At 39.8% G+C, this 21,762-nt stretch overlaps 1 protein-coding gene across 1 annotated transcript in view; it reads right to left on the bottom strand.

Moving 5' to 3' along the window:
* mllt3 (MLLT3 super elongation complex subunit) overlaps positions 1-21,762 on the bottom strand; it is a 177,191-nt gene that overhangs the window by 115,089 nt on the left and 40,340 nt on the right. The gene's annotated exons all lie outside the window — the stretch shown is intronic.

Here is a 21,762-nt window from a genome sequence, read left to right as displayed (position 1 = left end):
TTCTTAGTATGACATATCAAACTTTTGTTTCTTTCTTTTTAGGTCAGCTGAGAAGGACTGAGCCTTCAAAACCATGGAGCTCTATTTATTTATTTTTTTTGCGGAAGCAAGAGCTGTTGGCCATCTTCTACACTGCTGCCATCCTCCTGCCTCCTCCCCTCTGGCACGCGATACAGATCCCTGCACACAAAAACAACCAGACACAAGAACAGCTTCTTTCCCTCTGCCATCACTCTCCTGAACTGCTGATAAGTGGGCTCATCCCCACTTTGGCCATTCACCTACACATTACATACTTTATCATTCCAATATGCATTTTGCACAATACATTTGCACTATTACTTTGCACTCTACATCCTTATCTATTTTGTATTTTTTTATTATTCTTTGTATATTGTTAATTAAAGTTTTAAATCCAATCAAGTTTGCCTGTTCATTCATTCCTGCTAATATATAATAATTAATTCCTGCTCATGCAGACGGTTTAAAGTAATAATAAAATTTGTATCATTGTTATTAAAGTTTGTTAAAGGTTAGGGGAATGTAAAAAAGAACGTTAGGGGAACGTTCCCTGAAGGTTGCAACGTTAGGGGAACGTTCCATAAAGGTTACAACGTTAGGGGAACGTTAGGGGAACGTTCCATAAAGGATACAACGTTAGGGGAAGGTTCTCTAAAGGTTGCAACGTTAGGGGAACGTTAGGGGAACGTTCCATAAAGGTTACAACGTTAGGGGAAGGTTCTCTAAAGGTTGCAACCTTCAGGGAACGTTAGGGGAACGTTCCCTGAAGGTTGTAACGTTAGGGGAACGTTCCATAAAGGTTACAACGTTAGGGGAAGGTTCTCTAAAGGTTGCAACGTAAGGAGAACGTTAGGGGAACGTTCTCTAAGGTGACAACGTTCGGAGAACGTTCGATGTAACCAAAAACGAACGTTCCCAGAACGTTCAACCAACTTTCCATAATAACGAAAACACAACCAAAACACAACCAAACCTAACCTTCAGGGAACGTTCGCGCAACCAAAAACGAACGTTCCCAGAACGTTCTGGGAACCAAAAATTGTTAGTTGGGATGGCACCTGTGCCTTAACGACCCGTGACGCTAGTTAACATTACACTCGTCAGCAGCGAACGTTAGCCTACCATTAGCTAGCAGATGGATTCAACACGATTAAAATGCTGACAGCTAAACGGTGTAAAGTGTGATTTATTTCACTGTATAGGATCCAACAGCAGTATGTTAAGCAGTGTGCTGCTGCCGTTGTTTAGCTACTTATCTGAAGAACACAGACGGTGCGTCGCGGTGCATTCAATGTTGTTGTAAAATACCCTTTTGCCATGGTGGTTGTTATTGTCGTTCAACAGAAACAACTAGTGAAATACGTTATTGTTATAAGTTATAGTTATTACATTATTATAAAATCATTTAATTTTGACCATATGGCCTAAAGTTGTTTTCCCCCCTTAATTAGGTTTTGTCCATTTGGCTTTGTCTGTCAACAAACAAAACAAACCAAAAATACATGTTTCAGGACAGTTTTTGGGAAGATGATAGAAACGTTTTTAGCCTTGTATCACTTACAATGCACTGAATTATTAGCTGATTTATAAAACAAATGTTAGATTTTATATCTATACCTATCTATAAAATGACTTGAAGAAGATACTATACATATATACTATATATAAGATAACTTAACCTTGTATTTTCCCCCTTTTTTAGTCATTAAGTCTGATGGCTGAAAAGAAAACCACCCCCTTATGGCAGCGCTTCACCCAGCCAACACCAAAACAAAGAAATGCTGCTGGTTGCTACTGTGTGTCAGCACTACTATTGTTAAAATGGTCAATTTATTTTATTGTTCTCAGCTGTTCGATAAATGCTGCTAAGTGCACTAAACTTTATCTTTTAATTGAAAAGTTTATTTGACAAAGTTAAATTTATTTTCTTTCTTTCTTTGTACGCATTTTGTTTATTTATACAATATATGTTTTTACATTATACATGTTTAATGTAAGTATACAAGTGCAGATTGGTGTTCAATAAATGTTTTTGTTGAGAAATTTTGTGTATCTTAAGTACTTGGTGTTAAATTTTATCTTTCAAATAGAGGTTAAAAACAAGCAAATATCGGCCAAAAATAATCGGCAGCATATATCGGCCATCGGCCGACCCCGATTTCAAAATATCGGCATCGGCCTGAAAAACCGGTCGACCTCTAATGGTAATATGTCCACTACCACAAATAAGGCCTGGCTTTAAGAAAACGCTCCTATCCTAACCAGCATAAAACGGAAATATGTTGTTAGAATCGGAATGCGGTTGGTTTTATTCATGGATGTATTTTAAGACAGTTTTATTTCCTTTAACCATGGGAGCATAAGCAAATAAGTGTTTGAAGGAGCAGAAAAGGGGGAGTGGAGGTGAAGAGGTCCAGCCAAATAAATAAGATATGAACGCGTCTTACGAATCCTGGCGGAGAAGTAAACAACGCTGTGGAGAGAAATAGATGGCAACTATGATTTAAAAACGTGAATAATAACCGAGGGTCAGCGGCACTGCGCCCAGGCTCTGGAACACCGGAGCCGGCTTGGAAGCAAGGATCAGCGGTGCCCCATATATATCTATGGCAACCAAACTTCACTGGTGAGACAAACGTGGGACGGTCAGGAAGACGTTTGGCAGGGGGAAAAACTGATCAGAAAATGTAACGCAACGTTTTAGAAATGTGGAGTAGAAAGTATAGATAACTGCTGCAAAATGTAACTAAGTAAAAGTAAAAAGTATGCACTGTTGATTCTACTTAAGTAAAGTACTGATACGTGAAAAATGCACTTAAGTATAGTAACTAAGTATTTGTACTTCGTTACATTCCACCACTGCATTTTGCCCCTATAAATAGCGCGATCAATCACCAAATAACGCAGGATTTAATCAGTTTAATTGCTGATGTAAATGGTAGTGTTAGTGTTTCTTTGCATACTATGATTTTTTTTAATCAACAAATTATCAGAAATACATTACAATACTATCATTGTAAACGACTGAAGAATTAAATAAAATGCAGTAACCAATTATTTGGAGCAAACTGTCATCACTCAAATGTGCGTAAGAGTGCTCTTGAGTGTTCGTAGATTTTGTTCTTAGCTAAGAACAAATCCAAGAAAAGAAAACATGTGAATGTCAGAATCTTTGTAAAAAGTGTGTAAGTGAGGTTTAAGAACACAATTCTTCGTAAGAACGGGTGGTGAATGAGGCCGACTGTTTCTAACTGACTTCTAACATATGTTTGGCATTTCTGTGCTGACGTTTCTGGTTACTTATTAGCTAGTGCTGGGCAGTCTACAGCCTCAACCGGTATACCAGTCTTAATTTCCCGAATGATAGGAATTTTTGACATACCAAATCACCGGTGTACAGCTGTGGAGAGTGCTGTAAATTCAAACTGCGAGTGAATTGAGAAGGGGACCCCTGTTTACTGTGTAGCCTTCTCACTCAGGATTGTAACGGTATAACAAAACAATTAATAACCTAGGGCTGGGCGATAAAACGATAACGATATGTTTCGCGATAGACACGTAATCAATATCAGAAAATGCGTTCGATAAAAAATTCAATAACTTGTTTTTCTTCTTTGGAAGAAACCAGAAGTTGCGAAGCAGGTTTGGTTGCATGAACAAAGGCACTCACTCTCTAGTAACCTAGCAACGTAGGGAGTGACACTCTAACAGCCAATCATGTAACAGTATCATGTTTGGTTGCGCCACATCGCTGTCTCGTGTTGGATTCTACAATAACAGAACCGGCGGCGTGGAGCGATAAGTGGAAAGTGAGTGCCGCAGCGAGCGAGGAAATTGTTGATAAAACAGGAAAAGTCAGTATGGCAGTTTTGGGGATTTTATAAGTCTGACCGTCGTCCCCACCAACACTACCGCAAACTTGTTTTACCACCTTAGCCGCGCTCACACTTTGGAGCACAGCCATATTCGCCATCAACGTCCAACATCTGCAGCTGCTACACCGCACAAGCAGCAGACCGCCATGGAGAGGTACTCTGCATCAGCGCCTTACTAAACGCTACAAAGAAATAACGGAGGCAGACATGCTGAGCACTGTCCAGAAGCCAGGTTACCAACCTAGCACTAAACCTGCAGAAAACAGTTCTTCTCAGGTTTCAGGTTTCTTTATGTTTATATTTAACACTTTGCACCATTTTATTACACCTTATTAAGCAGTTCTTACTTATTCTTTCTTCACTGTGATTTTAGACTTATGTTTACATTTTAATTATTTGAGTGATTTCCATGGTTGTGTTGACATTTCTGCTTTTATAACTGAGGGGATTATAATCAGAGGAAGGTTAAGTTTAAAATAAAAATGTTTAAATTTAATATATTTTTCTCCTGGTCCTTATTTTAAATAGGTCATAAAAAATATCAATAATTATCGATATCGACCGATATGAAACACTTATATCGTGATATAGTTTTCAGCCATATCGCCCAGCCCTATAATAACCCATAACTAACAGGGTTAGAACACAGTGGTACACAATTTGAACAATTTATAACACTAATAATTGTTTTAAATTTACACAGCCAAACGGCATGCTGGGTAACATTACATCTGCTAGCTAGCCAGGTAGCATAAGCGTAATTCACCCTAGGGTCCTTTGCACCATGACCTCGAGCCAAACACCCCCCCAGAAGCTTTTTTCACCTGGGTCTTACATTGGGAAAGTTAGCTAGAGTAGCGTTATCAGCTGAATACTTTAGCGTTAACGATTCACCGTTTGTATCTCGTAATTACTTCCCCACTAATAATGCCGAAATGATACCAACGTCTTCATAGTAACAAATAGGTTATGCTCTCATAAACGATGGATTGTAAAGTTTGTAAGTACACCAGAAGTTTATGTAAATAACACTTGCCTGCTGGCTTCTGCTCTCTGCTGTTGTTGTTGCGCAAGACGAGTGCTTAGGGACGTCTACAAATTACAACACCAAAGAGATGCAACAAAAATATTTATTAATTTAACTTTTTTTTAAGTAAGTGCTGTAGTATAACTAGCAGGAGACAAGTAATAATTGAGGTAAGTTTGGAGACATTACCTTATTTAATCATTGAATTAATAAATATTTTTGTCGTAACGCTTTCGTGTAGTAATAGATGTCCCTAAGCACTCGTCTAACTGCAGGTAGCAGCAGCAGCAACAGAGAGCTGAAGAGAGCAGGCAAGTGTTCATAAACTTCTGGTGTACTTACAAACTTTCCAATCCATCGTTTTATGAGAGCATAACCTATTTGTACTACTTGTAGACGTTTGGTATCATTTCGGGCATTATTAGTGGGGTAACTTACAAGATACAAACGTGGGTCCATTAGCCCCTGCGCTAAGCTATTCGGACGATAAGTCTCAGCTAACTCTCCCAATGTTCGACCCAGGTGAAAAAAGCTTCTGGGGGGGTGTTTGGCTCGAGGTCATGGTGCAAAGGACCCTAGGGTGAATTACTCCGAACCATCACTTTAAGCTGGGAGAGGCTCCGGTTGCTACTGCACATTCAAGAACAAAGAAGAAAGATAGAGGATGAAGAAAGACCGGAGAAAAAGCAGAACGTGGAAAAAAATAAAAAATAAATAAATCTTACATTTAGCCACTGTCGTTGCTAACTTTGCTCTGTCACCTCAAGCAACGCAGTGGACTGACATTACAAACGCAATAACAATCCACCTACGGTCCCGCTACAGACCGTCGGGTAAGACGGTTCAGAGCAGCGATTCAAACACTGGATTTAAGATACGTCTTGTTTTCTGCCAAACTAGTATCCAAACATTATACCAACAACACTGAGGCAAGCTGACAGCAAAGCTACGCTCAGTCTCCCACATTTCTACAACAACCTAATGTTACCTGTGGCCAAGGTAGTGTTTATAGAACTATCTTACAATATTTTGTTTTGAAAAGGAAGCTATGTTAAACTGTTGGTATATCTATTTAATTGAATTTATTTTACTACTTTGCACAATAAAAACAGTTTACACTCTAACTGTTTCATGTATTCTAATTTCCTTAATATATTGTATAATGTTGTGGAGCCAAGCAAACTCTTTAGTAATCAAAGCTTTTAGTAAACATGATGACATTGAAATGTTTTATATTCTATGTACTCCTGACAGTAGAATAAGCCATTATAAACCTATATAAAGGCCCAGCCATGCAAAATAAAGAAAATACTGTCATACACCGTGAAACCGCCAGAATCATAAAAAAATACTGTGATATAAATGTTTGGTTACACAGCCCAACAATATTATAAAAACAAAACATATCTGTTATAAGCAAAAACAAACGACACCCGAAGTTTAAGTTTAATCCCTGTGCTAGGGTTGACAGTGAGCAACAAAACAGCAATGTTCTAATGTTCCGCCAATTCCCCCTCTGCTCATCCACTCATTTTCTCTTTCCAAGTACCACAGAACTTATTGTCAAAAAATGCTGCATTACACCTAAGTACCCAAAACGGTCACATCATATATTGCAACCTGCAAATAACCATTAACGTTAAAACAGTGCTTGATGCAGTCGCTCCAATTAAAACCAGGAAAACTACAATAAAGGCTGGAAAGATAGAATTGCTGAACTAATTTTGTACCAGGTTTAAGGCGCTGTGAGACTGTGAAACACTTAGGTGCTGCATGTTTAGCATGTTTTAAAGGTAGCACTTCCCTGACCTGTAAACAAATAAGTTATAAAAAAAAAATACCACTTTAGCACTGAACACTGACTACTGTCCAAACTCTCAAGTGGTGTTGTAACTCAACATAAATATAATCTTTCCCTCTCCACAGATGTCAAGTGACAGGTCAAGTTATGGTTAAAATGAGAGAAAATGCCGTAGCTTTATGAAGACACACGAGAAAGCCAACTAATGTGAAGGGGAAGTCAGTGCAGTGTCTTGGCTGGGGTTCAGTAGTTTCAGGTTGAAAAGGTTACCATTATCTGAAGGAGCGTCTGAGAGGCCGAGATGCACAATACAACCACTGACCTGTAACAGAAAACCTGCCAGTGGTCACAGAAGCTTTCAAAGAGGGACAGGGCCATGTCGTTCATTAACACGGCCTTGGTTTAAACCAAGATGTCAATCACAGAACAATGCCAGTCACTATGTATTTGCCCTTTCTAAACAGACTGGTTTGTAATGAGGCCAGGCTAGACGACAGGCCTGACCATAAAACAAAAGACAAGACAAGACAATTAGTAATTCTTTACTGAGGCTTGTGGCTCAAATATGAGCTCTTTCCACTCGCTGATTCATCTCAGCATCATATACAGCCTAGAGAAAGAACAAGCATAGTTATCTAATAATTTAATTGAATATTTATATCAAGCAGAGAACACTGACAAGTTTAAATTTGTTTGTTGTGGTGTTCTTTGTGCGAAAGAAAAAGATATCTTCAATAAGAAAATTACTGAACTGTTTGAAAAGAAAACCGTTTCAAACGTTTAGTTGCTATACTACCTATACCGTAGTATAGGGTTGGGCGATGTCCCCTAAATTAAACTAATTTATACTATAATACCGTGGGTGCTCCAGAGCTGCAGCACCCACGGAAAATACTGAGCATCCACGTGTTCCAGACTGCCAGTAGGCTACATTCATTTAAAATTAAACATTGCAGTTGTTGCCAAGTGGAGTGTGTGAGCGCCAATCACAGTTACGTGTCAGTTAAACTTCTCATCTCCAATCCTATTTGTATTTGTTAGAAGTGGCGCTGTCCTGAGTTGAAAGACTTTACGGCTTAATTATCAAGTTAATGGGTGTGTTTGTTCGTGTCGGCCGTTTGTTTGTGTCGTCCATTTCTTAAAGTTCTGAAATGCAAACATTTTTTGACTACTTTTTTTTTTAAAGGGCGTGCACCTGTGAGCACCCACGGAGGAAAACATAAATTGGCGCCTATGATAGAGGAAGACTGACAGCTCTGATATACATATTATAATTTATTTACAAGTCAAAGGGAGACGGGTATCTCTCTGCCCTGTCAGACGCTGCTCTCCCTCTTCTTCGCCTGCTCCGGGGCCAGTGTGTGAGCTTGTTACATTATGCCCGCAATCTCTTGTGGAGCATTATAACTTTGAAAAACCACAGGTTCCAGTTAATCTTATAATGGATATGTGTGTTATGTTATTTAAACAAATGATCGGGGAACTAAACTCCTCTTGTCCGCGAGTCTCCTGATAGAGCTCCAGCCAGCTCACAGTGGGTCTGTGAAGGTGGACAGGCCGACCACCATGCCAGCGACCTCGACAGGCACTGGACGGCTGTCACGTCAGACTGTGGAGCTTCTGAAATCCGACACAGTTGGACCAAATTTGCAATTAGCCATCAATTTTCGTAAAACGGCCCATATTTGAGCTATAAATAGTTGATTTCTCGCATAAAAAAGTCTCAGAAGTATGTATAAAGTTTCCAGTTTTTGGCCACAACAGCAATACATGGTTGTTGTGATTGTTGAGGCGCATTGCACGCAAGCTGTCAAAGTGGGCGGGCCCAGGCCCGTCCACAGCTCCGCGCCTGCCTGCAGAGTTTTTAGGTTAACTATAGAAGAGACTAGGATTAGTCTTGTGTTAGATGGTGGCTCTCCATCGTGATGGGGACAATGATATCGTCCATCGACACAACCCTACTGTAGTAAGTACAACTACTAAAGATACTGCAAGCATCTCTGCCTTGGTGCAGCTCAGTCTATTTCTCCTCTCTTCTGAGATGTGAGACGCAGAGCTGAGCAGCGCTCACTGTCTGTGCTGGTGGTGCACGGAGCACAGACCTATTTGTATGTCATTTGTGCCAGTGCTGGAAAAAAGGAGGTGACCATTTCGCTAATATCCAAGTGCGGCGCAATTCTGGAAATGGGGCCTCTGCAAAGAAACTTCCACGCAGGTGACCTTTTTTTTGCTTTTATTTGAAAACAAACCACACGTGTACACGGCACCCGCTGCACTCTTACGCTATGTCAGAGTGTCAGAGTTGTGTGAAGCCAATAGGTTCTTCTCCAAATCAGCAGCTGGGTATGCAAGCTAGTGTTGTCCCGAGTCCGATAACAAATAACTAACACAGCATTTAGCCCGCCCAAAATGGCGAAAACCAGCGGATATAGATGTTCTGCTGATTGAAAAATTGCGAAATTTTGAAAGTTAGCGCTTGTTCGATTGGATCTCCGACCAGCATAACAGTTAACTTTAACCAGTCAAGTTCTAGAAAAACAGACAACATACTGGCTGTCTGGGAGTTCCAGGTGAACTCATGGAAGACATTACCGTACGTTAGCTGTGTGCTGATGCCAGGCTGCAGAGCAGTGGGCTGTGGGTCCAGAAGACCCCCCCCTGCCAAAACAGAGTTGAAACAGAAAAAAATATATAAAAAAACCCTGAAAAGAGTGACATGACACACGCCTCATCTAGAGAGAGCTAAATGGGTTCTGTGTCTGTCAGATGTCTGAAGGAGAAAATACCATACCAGCACAGCAATAACATAACGCATTGCACACTATAGGACCGCTAGATTTCTTCTTGAAACATTATGACTTTCTTCTCATTACAACTTTATGCTAGTAATATTACAAATTCATTCTCATTATAATACTACTTTTTTCCTTAAAATATTATGACTTTCCCAACTTCTCAGAGAACACAGATATGCAACATGTTTTTAATGTGCAGAAAGTTCTGAACGTGAGCAGAAATCTTTCTAAAACACATGAGCTATTAAAGTCCAGAGGTTCATACATTAAAATAAATGCATGTATCACTGACATGAACTGGTGCCACATGCAAAAAGTGGTTACTTCCCTAAACAGACAACACAAAGGAGGAGGGAAGACTAAATCATTCCTACTAGGGCTGCACGATTTAATCTAAATTGCAATGGCGATGTCACTCTGTGCCATTACATAAACTCATAAATTGTGTGATTTAATGAAACAAAAAAGGTGTGCTGTGTGCGTGACACGCTAGTCTCTGGGAAGTCAAGGGGAAGCGTTCCCTCCAGGGCCGATACACATCCTTACCTTTACCCATGCATTTTCTCATTTATTGTTCTATTTAATGCATTTGTACCGTTTAGCAAAGCAAAAATGTCTATTTTGAAAAGTTTTTTTGTTTATATTTAATTTTGTTAAATATTAAGTTATTTTATAAAAAGTACTAAACATTTTTTGCATTTCTTCTTATGCTTGTTTCACTTTGTAGTTGAGAAATACACAATATGAAAAGGTTTGTATTTCGTGCGTTTTCCTTGTAATCAAGCAAGTATGATACCATTATATCCCAATCGGAACATTGTAAATTGCAATGGCAGTATGACTTTTCCTCCATATGGTACAGCTCTAATTCCTACATGTATGTTGACTCAGCAGAGAGAACTCTACACACAACCTTACATTAATCAGCTAACAATAAGACCCTAGAACACAAACAAACTAAAACAAACAAGACTAAAGTGCACAACGCAAGAAACATTCAAATGTGTGCTGTAAGCCATCTCACTGGATAAGTGACCCAACAGGTGGCAAGTCGGGGACAGTTAGTTAAAGGTTGAAAATAACAAACCAGGTTATAGGCTGAATTGTCTTTCCACCCCACCAGCACCCAAACCAGCAGCAAGTAAAGCATGGAAAAATATAGATAAACAACAGCATATGCATCCTAGACTATAACCACATAGGTGTGAACCTCAAGGGACCAAAAACAGATCACAGAATTAGAGGAGTGGAGTGAGAGGTGGGGTGAAAATTCTGGGGATGCTCCTGATAGCAGGATCCAGACAACAGCACACACAGAGAGACCAGGTGCTACCAACACACTCCCAGACCTCCCTTGAGAACCATTATGTGTTTGTGTTCCGACGTTTGATCTTCTCAAGGGCTCTTTATATACCCATCTTACAAGATCTAACTGTGCAGCTATTGCTACATATCGCTAGCCTGACAAGCCAGACCCACATCAAGATGTTGGGTCTGGGAACTCACCATTGACGGAGCTCAATCCGAGGGGCGGGATAAACGGTTGTCTTTCAAATTCCCTCTGCACGCAATAGGACATAGATAGCGCTACAACCAGGCAGAGCAATGAAGAAGGAAGATAAGCTATACTTGATAGATTAAACTTTTGCGTATCCGGTCGGCAAAACTCCGAACACATCTTCCTTTTTTAAGAATGATTTCAGTGCTGTTCTTTGTTCTTTTCGCAAAGAAAATCTTAACTCCAAGTCTTCCAGAAGACCGCTGATCCCAGCAGCAGCAGCAGCAGCCATAAGCCCGCCCACCGACTCTATACACGATGGGATTGGCCTGACCAGAGTTTGGTTTTTCCAGCTCGCAAGTCAACGGAGAGTACCTAGACCCCCCTGGCTGCAAAATAATTTTGCGGCTGCTAGGGTGCGTCTAGATTTCTAGGCTAACATATTGCTTCTACTATTAGAAATTGCCATACTAATGGTGCTTGGTAGCGGGAATGGCCAATATGGATAAATTCCTATATTATTGTATATGTGACTTTATATTACAATATGGATATACATGTTGAGACATAATAAAATTTCTGGAAAATAGTAAAACACGGTCAATAGGATTTTATCGATACCAATACAGATACCGCTTATCAATACAGATACTTATCGATATTACTATCTATAATTTGGTGAAAAAAATTAAGACATGAAAAGATTTAAGTGATTTTACTTTTTTGCAGAAATAGATTATTTTGTTCGTGTGAGGAAGGAGTAATTACTACAAATGTCTGGTCTAACAATTCTAAAAGAAACAAAATGAGTTCTATCTGGTTGTCAGAACAGCTCACACTAAACACCGCCGAGCAGCTTGTCACTAAAATGAGAATAGCTGATCCACCTTAAGTTAAGGCTAAACTGTACAGACACTGCTCTACTACATTCACAGCTATAACCTCACCGCTTAATATTTACCACACGTACGCTTACATTATACACAACATTTTCTCAAAGGACTTTGTTACTTGTTGTGTAGCCTAACACATTTTAGTTTAAAATCATTCCCAGATGATTAGACCCGGCGTTAAATAATGATTGTTGATTATCAGTATTGTTTGTCCAGGAGCTTATCAGCACTGACCAGTCCAGAATCTGTACCAGTTTAGTACCACTTCTCGATATCCATACCTAATAGTCAATGGATGAAATAAAAGAACAGGAATGTGTGTGGCTAATCAAGCGGTCTGATACTAATTTTCTAAGATTTTGAGGCACAAACCCATAGGCTGAAGATATTTGAGAGGTTGAAAACCCCTTAACATGCAGTTGCTTGCTGTATAGGTCATTACAAACTCATGCTGTGCAGTCAAACATTGCTCATACCCTTAGAATTTTATTTTCAATCCTAGCAGAGATCTCAAAGTTTCTAACGATACCAAAAACGTCACTAATGTGTATAAAATGATGAACAAGATGTCTATATTTCCATCTGACTGAATAGTGCAACCAGCATAATTGGTTTTACACATAAATGGATCATAATGGGTCTATATTTTTTTATTAAACTACCAATATACAGGAAACAACTTAATGACCGCCAGTGAGCGTATTGGCAGTTTCATTTTTAAGTTTCTGTTTTTATTTCTTGTTTCCCTCCCCCTGCGTCCTCTGATAACAGCTGACGGTAGATTGACGTTTCACAGCGCTGTGCTCCAAAAAACGGAAGAAACAACAACAATCCCAGAGGGAAAGCTCTCCGTCTCGCCTGTGACTCACCCAATCCTACACTGTGTGTGCGCAGCTGGTGTAGCCAGATAAAACATATATTCTGCGGCACATACGCTCTGCTAATGGTCCGCATACATTACACATTCATTGTAGCAATCCTCTCCCCCACCCTCAACAACTTCTTGGGAGAGTCACCACCCCCCCCTGGAAAAAGTCGTAGGGGAAACACTGAAGAGAGAGAGCAGCTCACAACACTCACACAAGTATTTGCTTTTACGAGGTAAATGGTTATATAACAGCCTATATGTATTTTTTTTAATCAAAATGGTACAGTAACAACTAAAGTTAGTTGTGGTAAATAATTTCACATTTTGCCTTTTTCATTGATGAAAAGGGAGACCATGGATGGTTTAGGGATTCCTGACTCAAAGCTCCAGCTCTGGTGTGTGGAGGTGCTGCTGTAAATAAAAGACAAATGTTTTATGGCAGAGGCGATAGAGAAAGGGTGAAAGAGCTGCTTAAAGACATATAAACCATGCTTCAATAAACCACTTCCTCCAACCTCCTTTCATTGACTCAACCCAGGGAGCACCGGCATTTACAGCTCAGTTCCTGCTATGTGGCGGTAGCTGCCCCGTCTATCTGCACCCCCCCCCCTTCTCCCTCTCCCTCTCCCCCTCCCCCTCCCCTCCTTTGATGCCAGCAGCAGCCAGCCTGCAGCTTTCATGGTTCCTGCTTTCTTTGTTGCATCTGTACCAGTAGGTATGATTCTGAGGAATCGTAAAACAATTACTGGCAAATTCCTGCAGCTCTTTGATTTCTGCCACACACTGGAAGAGGGGCACATGGACCCTTTCCCCAAATTGTGGGGTATTTTATCAAAAACGCTGCAAATACAACCTTACGTTTAATCCCTTATGTACACATCAACTCAGAAACTGCAGCAAGTCAGAAAATGATCTCTCAACTTCCAGCTGCTGTATCACACAAACTGGATGTGTTCTGTGGGTAGTTTTCGGTATTTTTTGTAAAACTGGCCCCTGACATCCTGAAGTAGATGTTGGAGCATTTCTGTGGATCCTGTACCAGCATTTTGTGAAATAGTCCGTGCTTCGGCCCCATTTTGTGTTAAAATTTAAATTTGTCAAGCATTTAAAACAATAAAAAAAACTAGAACTGCAAGCAGTTATGAACGGGGCCCAAGCCTCCGATGCCAGTCGCCTCCGATGCCAGTCGCCTCCGATGCCAGTCGTCCCTGTCGCCCCGGGGAGCCGCGCCAGTCGCCCCCGATGACCCGGGAAGCTGCGCCAATGCGGGACCTGAAGCATTACGGGGGGGGGCAAACGGTGAATATCGAGAGGTTTGATGCACAAGGTCTAGGAAGACAAAGAAAACACCAGCAGAAAGGGGCAACTGTTAGCTTTTGGCTCCAAAAGACCCTACGCTTCGACTATTTAAAATTATGAAGTCATGAAGTTATTGTTAAGAAGTGCCGTTTGGCGTCGCATACAACATGCTCGACCTCAGAAGGGATTAAAAGACCCAAACTGGTATGTGTTGACTATAGCGCCCCCTAATGGCCGATCTTCACCAAATTTGGTACAGTGCCTCGGAGCGGCATGCCGAACGAGCGTCACAAGTTTTTTGTTGATTGCTTGTACTGTGGCAGAGATATTGCAATTGCAAATTTCCCATTGAAATGCATTGAGAAAATTGGCGGGAAACAAATAAACGTTGCTTACAGGACAATTTGTTTGGTTGTCAAATTGGCATACTTTAACGTAGCAAAATTCTTTCCATAACTTTTTGTCAGGTCCATCTGGAGATGCCAATTACCAGGTTTCGTGCAGATCGGTCACACGGCCTAGGACGAGTTCGAAAAAGTTGGTTTTGCACGTTGCGCGATACTGCAAAAAAACTTTTGTGCGGAAATGGGCGTGGCCTATATCAGGCAATTCAGCTTGATTCAAGGAACACGTGGATGTAAGAATTTCTAATGTGTGATGTGTATTGTGGGAGTTAATGACAAAAAAACATTATAGCGCCACCTAGTGGTGCACATGTGTAATTTTTGGTAGGTGTGATCCACGGCCCATTGTCCATCTACCCTGTAAATTTAAAGTTGTTCACATTAGTGTAAGTGGTGAATCTAGAGTTGGGTCTCATTGGGTCCCATAGGCCACGCCCACTTTGACCCCTCGGTACTCCATTCTAGGGTTGGCCTCAGGATTGGCCACAGATGGTACGCATCAAATTTCGTATAAATCGGATGAGCTGTTCATGAGATATAAACTTTTTGTACTTGTAGCGCCCCCTAGTGACCAATTTTCGTAAAACGCATGGGGAAAATTGCAACCCCCCACCATGTACGGTTTACGCTGCAGTCGGAGTTTTAGGCGGAGAAGAATAATGGAAAATAATGGATAATGGAAAAAAATAAAAATCCTTAGAAAAACAATAGGGTTCCACAGCCCTGCTGTGCGAACGGCGTAGCTATTGCTACCGCCGGTTCTTGCAGACTCGGGCTTGGACCCCTAATAATAATCAGTAGAAAAACAATAGGGTTCCACGCTCCGCTGGAGACGTGAACCGTGTTGCCTTGCAACACGCGGTTCCCTTGCCCCCTCGGGCTTGGACCCCTAACAATCACACATTGTGTGCAAACTGTAGTACGTTTTGGAAGTAAAAAAACAACTATGGTTTCTTTTCAGCAAACAAACAACTATGGGTAATATGAATAATTGATTAATTCTTGAAATAAAAATCCTCAATCCACAAATTCTCCTCCTCAAAGCTTTATTTTATATACACACACACACACCGTGCGATACGTCATCGTACATGAAATGACTACGTCACTTCCGGAGTTATATATATATATATATATATATATATATATATATATATATATATATATATATATATATATATATATATATATATATATATATAATATATATACTCGGAAGTAATAAATGACGTCCCGCTCAGCGGATACGAAGATACAAATATATAATATTCGTAATATTAATGTTTTTTTCTAATGTTGTATTTGAGGAGTTAAACAATAAAGATAGTTATAATATTAAAATACAGTTTCATGTATTTGTCTACGTTTAAACGAATCCGTGGAAGTGACGTGGAAATTACACACCTCGTCTGTGAAAGAATGTTCCACGTTGTACGTGAGAATTTACACAATAAAATACTAATAATGAAAAAATTGTGTTTTATATTTAGCACTTTGATTTGCCTTATATATACACTATATAAAAAAACTACAGTTGAGTGTTTAGAACTACAGCCTAATGGCTTGTTTGACTAATTTGCATTTGTTTTGAATTGTAGCCTACTGTTGTGAAAAACAATAAACTATATACAAAGAGAAGCATTTTTTATTTTATTTTCCATGCATAGTTATTTAAAAACGCAATTTTCTAATTTTGCAGTTGATGAATATTAATAGCAAAGACTAAAGGGAAAAAAAAACATGAGTATATTTATGTGTGGGACTTAGTTTGATTTAAAATCACACTGCATTATTAGTTGTTTTAAATAAATTACTTTTTTGAAATATCAATTTATGGTAGGCCTAACATATTAATTATTATATTCAGAAGATGATCCTCAAATCAATCACCGTGGTTACAGCTTGTAGCCATCCTAACCTTTGTAGCCTTTACTGAGACTACCTTTTCAAAATTAAGAAGGGACTAGTTTTAGGAAGCATTTTCAGGAAATTAAAAAGGATAAGCAGATTTTTGCGGAGGTTTTTGTTCACAGAGTAAGATGTATATAGCTTTGTTTGGGTATGTGTGCATATACAACATGTGTTTTGGCATTTTTGGCACACTTCTACCTCAGCCCTACTGCACAAGACAAAACTCACACATCTCATTCAACCATTTCACAAGCTGAGAAAAGGGTCATGACATGGGTCAGAGCAGTGGTTCCCAACCTTTTTTCCTTGGTTCCCCCCTACTCATGTCTAAGAAAAGCTGACCCCCCCCCCCTTTGAAACTGAAGTTGAGATAACTCTCGAGATAGAGCTGGGTCAGAGGATACCAGAGGTCATAAATAATGAACCAATCCATCGGCTCTGCTCCTATAGGCCCAATGGTGTTCATATGGACAACATACACCTTTGGCTGGAAGGCCCGTGTTGAAAGTGTGTGTTATCATTTAGAGCAGACACCCACGGTGAATCAGATGGTTTATGTTATACAAGGCTGCATTACAGAGCATTTTATTATGACTGTCATGAAGGTTGTGGAGAGGAATAGAAACCAGTCTCTCCAGGCAAGCACACAGAATATGGTCTGCTCTATCTTTATTCTCCATGCCAAGTATGAGCTCTTATCCTCTGGCAGAAGATATGGGTAAACTTAACATTTCTAAACTATAGGCCTAATTTGGACCTACCTCAATTAAAACTTTAAATAATGTTGCTTGAGATTGAGGGTGTGCAATAGCTTCATGATATGAAGCATGGTTGCGTCGCTCTTGTCACTGTTTGTGAAAGATGAGCAATAGATTGTTGCTGTGTGATGTGCTTCAGTCTAGCCTATATCCCTTTGTTCATGTTGTTTTTTAGTATGTCAGCTGTATGATAAAACAATATGTCAAGTCTTATTTGTGAAGCATTTGAACTCAAGGCAAATATCCCTCTGGGGACAATAAAGTAGGCCTCCTGCTAAGTGGTCTCTATGATGTGTAAAAATTAAAACATTGTCGTAGGACTATAGCAAACACATCGTTGGAAAGGTCTCAACCTGGAGAACATATGTCAGTCTGAAGAGGATACATTACTCCTGCTTTGAAATATTGACCTCTGAACCTTGAACCCAGTCCATGTATGAAGGCTTGTCATTTAGCAACAGAAGGTGCTACACACATAAGACAAGCTGTTATAGAAAGCTCTGGACCTCAGCTGTCAGGTAGATATGGTCACCAGATTCTACCTACTGTAAGCACTGTCAAATATGGTAATAAGCTATTTTCACCTATTTAACGATTTGATTTTTAAAATCTGATGACACCAGTGTGTTCTCCATACCAAAAAACCCCAGGGTGTATCCAAAATTATACACTGCCAACTTCTACTTATGAGAAATATACAAATATACTTTAAAACTACAACTCCCATAACGCCACAGAAGCTGTTACAAAGCTTGAGCACTTGTAGTTCTTCCGGGGTGGGTGGGGGGAATCGTTCGGCTCCTGTTTCTGCTGCCCGCCGTGAAATTGCTTGATTCCATTTCAGAGTGAGGCCGCCCGCCGGCCGGCCGAGCACACAATATATGAGACAAATACATGAAACTGTATTTTATTATTATAACTATCTTTATTGTTTAACTCCTCAAATACAACGTTAGAAAAAAACATCAATATTATGAATAATATATATTTTTATCTTCGTATCCGCTGAACGGGACGTACTACGTCACTTCCGGAGTTTTCCGCGGATTCATTTAAACGTTATTATGGTTCATAACTTACTGGAACAAAACTGAGCAACGTGTTGTTGCTGGTGACACAATCACTGACTGTATATATGGATATTGAAGCGATCCTGGCGTTAAAGACCAGCTGATCGCTGCCCGATTCTTTGAAATGAATGGCCGCATTGCATTGGGGGATATCGGCTTTGAATGTGTCCAGCTCGGATCATATCGTAATGTTCTGTATTACAGCATATACTGTAATATTTCACCGGTAATAAGACCGAAATAATATTATTAAAGTAAAGAAATGAATACCATGATAACATCTAAATAAATGTTGATAGATTTAGCATTATAGTTTAAAAAATATAAATCAACAAAAAAGCAACCCAGCTTCCCTGGCCGAAATAGACCGAAATAATAACATTAAAAGATATACATATATATATATATATATATATATATATATATATATATATATATATATATATATATATATATATATATATATATATATACATATATATATATATATATATATATATATATATACACATATACATATATATATATATACAGATATATATACATATACATATATACATATATATATACATATACATATATACATATATACAGTGCCTTGCAAAAGTATTCGGCCCCCTTGAGGCGTTTGAGCCCACCTTTTGCTTTTATTTCAGGCCCAAGAAAGATATAAAACTTTACTCCACTGTCCGTGCCATTTGAAGAATCAACAATAAGACAGATTAATTATGAAGTGGGCACCTTCATTAGCTATTTCAACTTTTTTAACAAATAAAACTGAAAAGTGGAAGTGCAAAATTATTCAGCCTTTCCTTCCACTCCGCCACCCCACGCACTCGCTCCAGTAAGTTCAGGTGGGGATCTCCCCTGGACGATCCATATGTTGACCTAAATGACCACTGATGATATATATCATCCAGCTGTGTGTGTACTCTAAGTCTCATTATATGTCACCTTGCTCTGTGATAAGTCAGGGTCGTGTGGCATGAGAGCATCATGAAGAACAAAGGGAGACGTGGGCAGGTCGAGATACTGTTGTGGAGAAGTTTAAAAAGCCGGTTGGATACAAGAACTCCCAGCTTTTCAAGACCAAAGACAGCACTATGGCGATATACAATTCAATTGGACAATTATCAGACCACTCCACAAATCTCAAAGAAGGCCGGCCTTCCCTCTCACATCCAGCACATGCTTAATGAGAAGACTGCTCACAGGAATGCAGCCAAAGAGGCCATATGATCTACTCTCGAGTTTCTCAGAGATCTACACCTAGGTGGGAGACTCCTCCATGGTTCAATCTGTCCTTATACTCCCTCCATCTGTAGCCATTATGGAAGAGTGGCAAGAAGAAAGCCATTTCTTAACGATATCATAAAAATTAATGGTTTAAAGTTTGCAAAACAACATGGAACACACTGTAAACCTTGGAAAGGGTGCTGTGGTCAGATGAAACCAAGTGAACACGGCAACAATGCAAAACGTTGTGTTTGGCTGACAAAAACAACTTACAGCCCATCACGCTGAACACACCATGCCACTGTCAAACATGTGTGTTGCTACAGCCTCATTGGTGTGTGCCTGCTTTTCTTCAGCAGGGATTGAGGGTAGAAGATGGATTAAGTGAGTGGGAAATGGATGGAGCCAAATATAGGACCATTCTAGGAAGAAAACCCTGATGGAGTCAAAGACCTGAGACAAGACTGATTGTCTTCCAACGAACGTGATCCATATAAAGCAAAACTACAATGGAATATGGCTCACAAATAAACATATCAGGTGTTGAAGTGAAGTCAGAGTCAGACACAAGATAATCAAGCTGTGGAAAAGAACTGAAAACTGCTGTTACAAGCATCTCCATCCAACCTCTCACTGAGCTCGAGGTGTTTGCAAGGAGGTGGGCAATGTCAGTCTCACGTGTATCAAAACTGATAGGGAACATACCTAGCTGACGCTTACAGCTGTAATGCACTTGTAAAAGATGGCCTAAAATTATTAACAGGGGTGAATTTGCTGTGTCTTTCTTCAGTTGTTTAAAAGGTTTGAAATCATATTTGTTCCGCTCCACTTGAGTGTGTCCACTTGTTGTTGTCTTCCGTGGGTTTTTATATTTGTGTTTGGGGAGCGTGAGTCCGGTTCAGGAGGTCCTGCTAGGGCTCTTTTTCTGCTTTATTCATACGTAATACGCGTAATATTACGTATGCATGTCGCCAATAATACTTGCGTAATAGCAATATTCGTTTTGTTGTCTGTCTGCATGCTGTACATGCCACATGCATGCCGCATTACGCATGCAATAATAATGCAGCGTAATAATATAATGCACATATGTTATTATTATACGTTATTATTATTGCGTTCTCTCTCTCTCTCTCTCTCTCTCTCTCTCTCTCTCTCTCGTTCTGTGTGCTCTCTCTCTCTGTCTCTCTCTCTGTCTCTGTGTCTCTCTCTCTCTCTCTCTGCTCTCTGTCGTCTGCTCTGTCTCTGTCTCTGTCTCTGTCTGTCTCTCTCTCTCTTTCTCTCTCGTCTCTCTCTGTATCTGTCACATGTCTGTCTGTCATGTATATGTGTCATGTCTGTCTATCTGTGTCATGTATAATTAGTGCGTATGCGATATGCGTACGTATGCAGTAATGCGTAGTAATATACGTAATATGTATGTAATGCGTAATGGTATGTAGTATGTGCGTATGGTATGGCGTATGTAATAATGCGTAATACGTAATAATGCGTAAATAATATGCGTATGCGTAACGTAGCAATATTAAATGATACGTATGTAATGCATATGCGTAATGCGTAATAATAATGCGTATGCGTATGTGCGTAATATTACGTAATAATACGTAATAATGCGTATAATGCGTAATAATACGTATTAAGTAATAGCATGCTACGTATGTAACGTATGCGTATGTGCGCGTATAGTATGTGCGCGTATGCGTAATACGTAATGTGCGTAATGACGTGCGTATTGGTGGTAATGTGCGTAATACGTATAATGCGTGCGTATGCGTAATGCGTATTGCGTAATGCGTATGCGTAATGTAGTGTGCGTACGTATGCGTATGCGTATGTGCGTATGCGTATTGCGCGTATTATATGCGTAATGCGGTAGGTATTGCATATATACCATACCATATACTACATATACTCTTTATACATATACATATACATATACATATATATATATATATATATATATATATTTTTCATGTATCTGTATGTCTATATATGGGTGCTGGGACCAGAGCTTTGTGACAAAGCACAAGTTCTCCTAGCTGTGCTCTGATCTCTTCCTTGAACATGCGCTGCAGAAGCAAGCACCCGGCTCCCTCAGTTTGAGGCACCAAGTGCTAAACGGCTTCCCGTCTCCACCCTTTTCCACTTGTTCTCTATTCATGCCCAGCGCCATTTATTTTAACTACCATCTCAACTAAAGCTGTATCTTATATACTGTCTCTGGTATCTACATGCTCCAAGTTTGATAAACTTTGCCTCCATTTCTTTAGCCGCGTTACCACGGAGACCACACCGGCACTTGT

This window comes from Perca fluviatilis, chromosome 14 (genome assembly GCF_010015445.1).
Source record: "Perca fluviatilis chromosome 14, GENO_Pfluv_1.0, whole genome shotgun sequence".
Taxonomy (NCBI): Eukaryota; Metazoa; Chordata; class Actinopteri; order Perciformes; family Percidae; genus Perca; species Perca fluviatilis.
The sequence above is the reverse complement of the archived record's forward strand: the minus strand, read 5'-3'. Positions and strand labels throughout refer to the sequence as shown.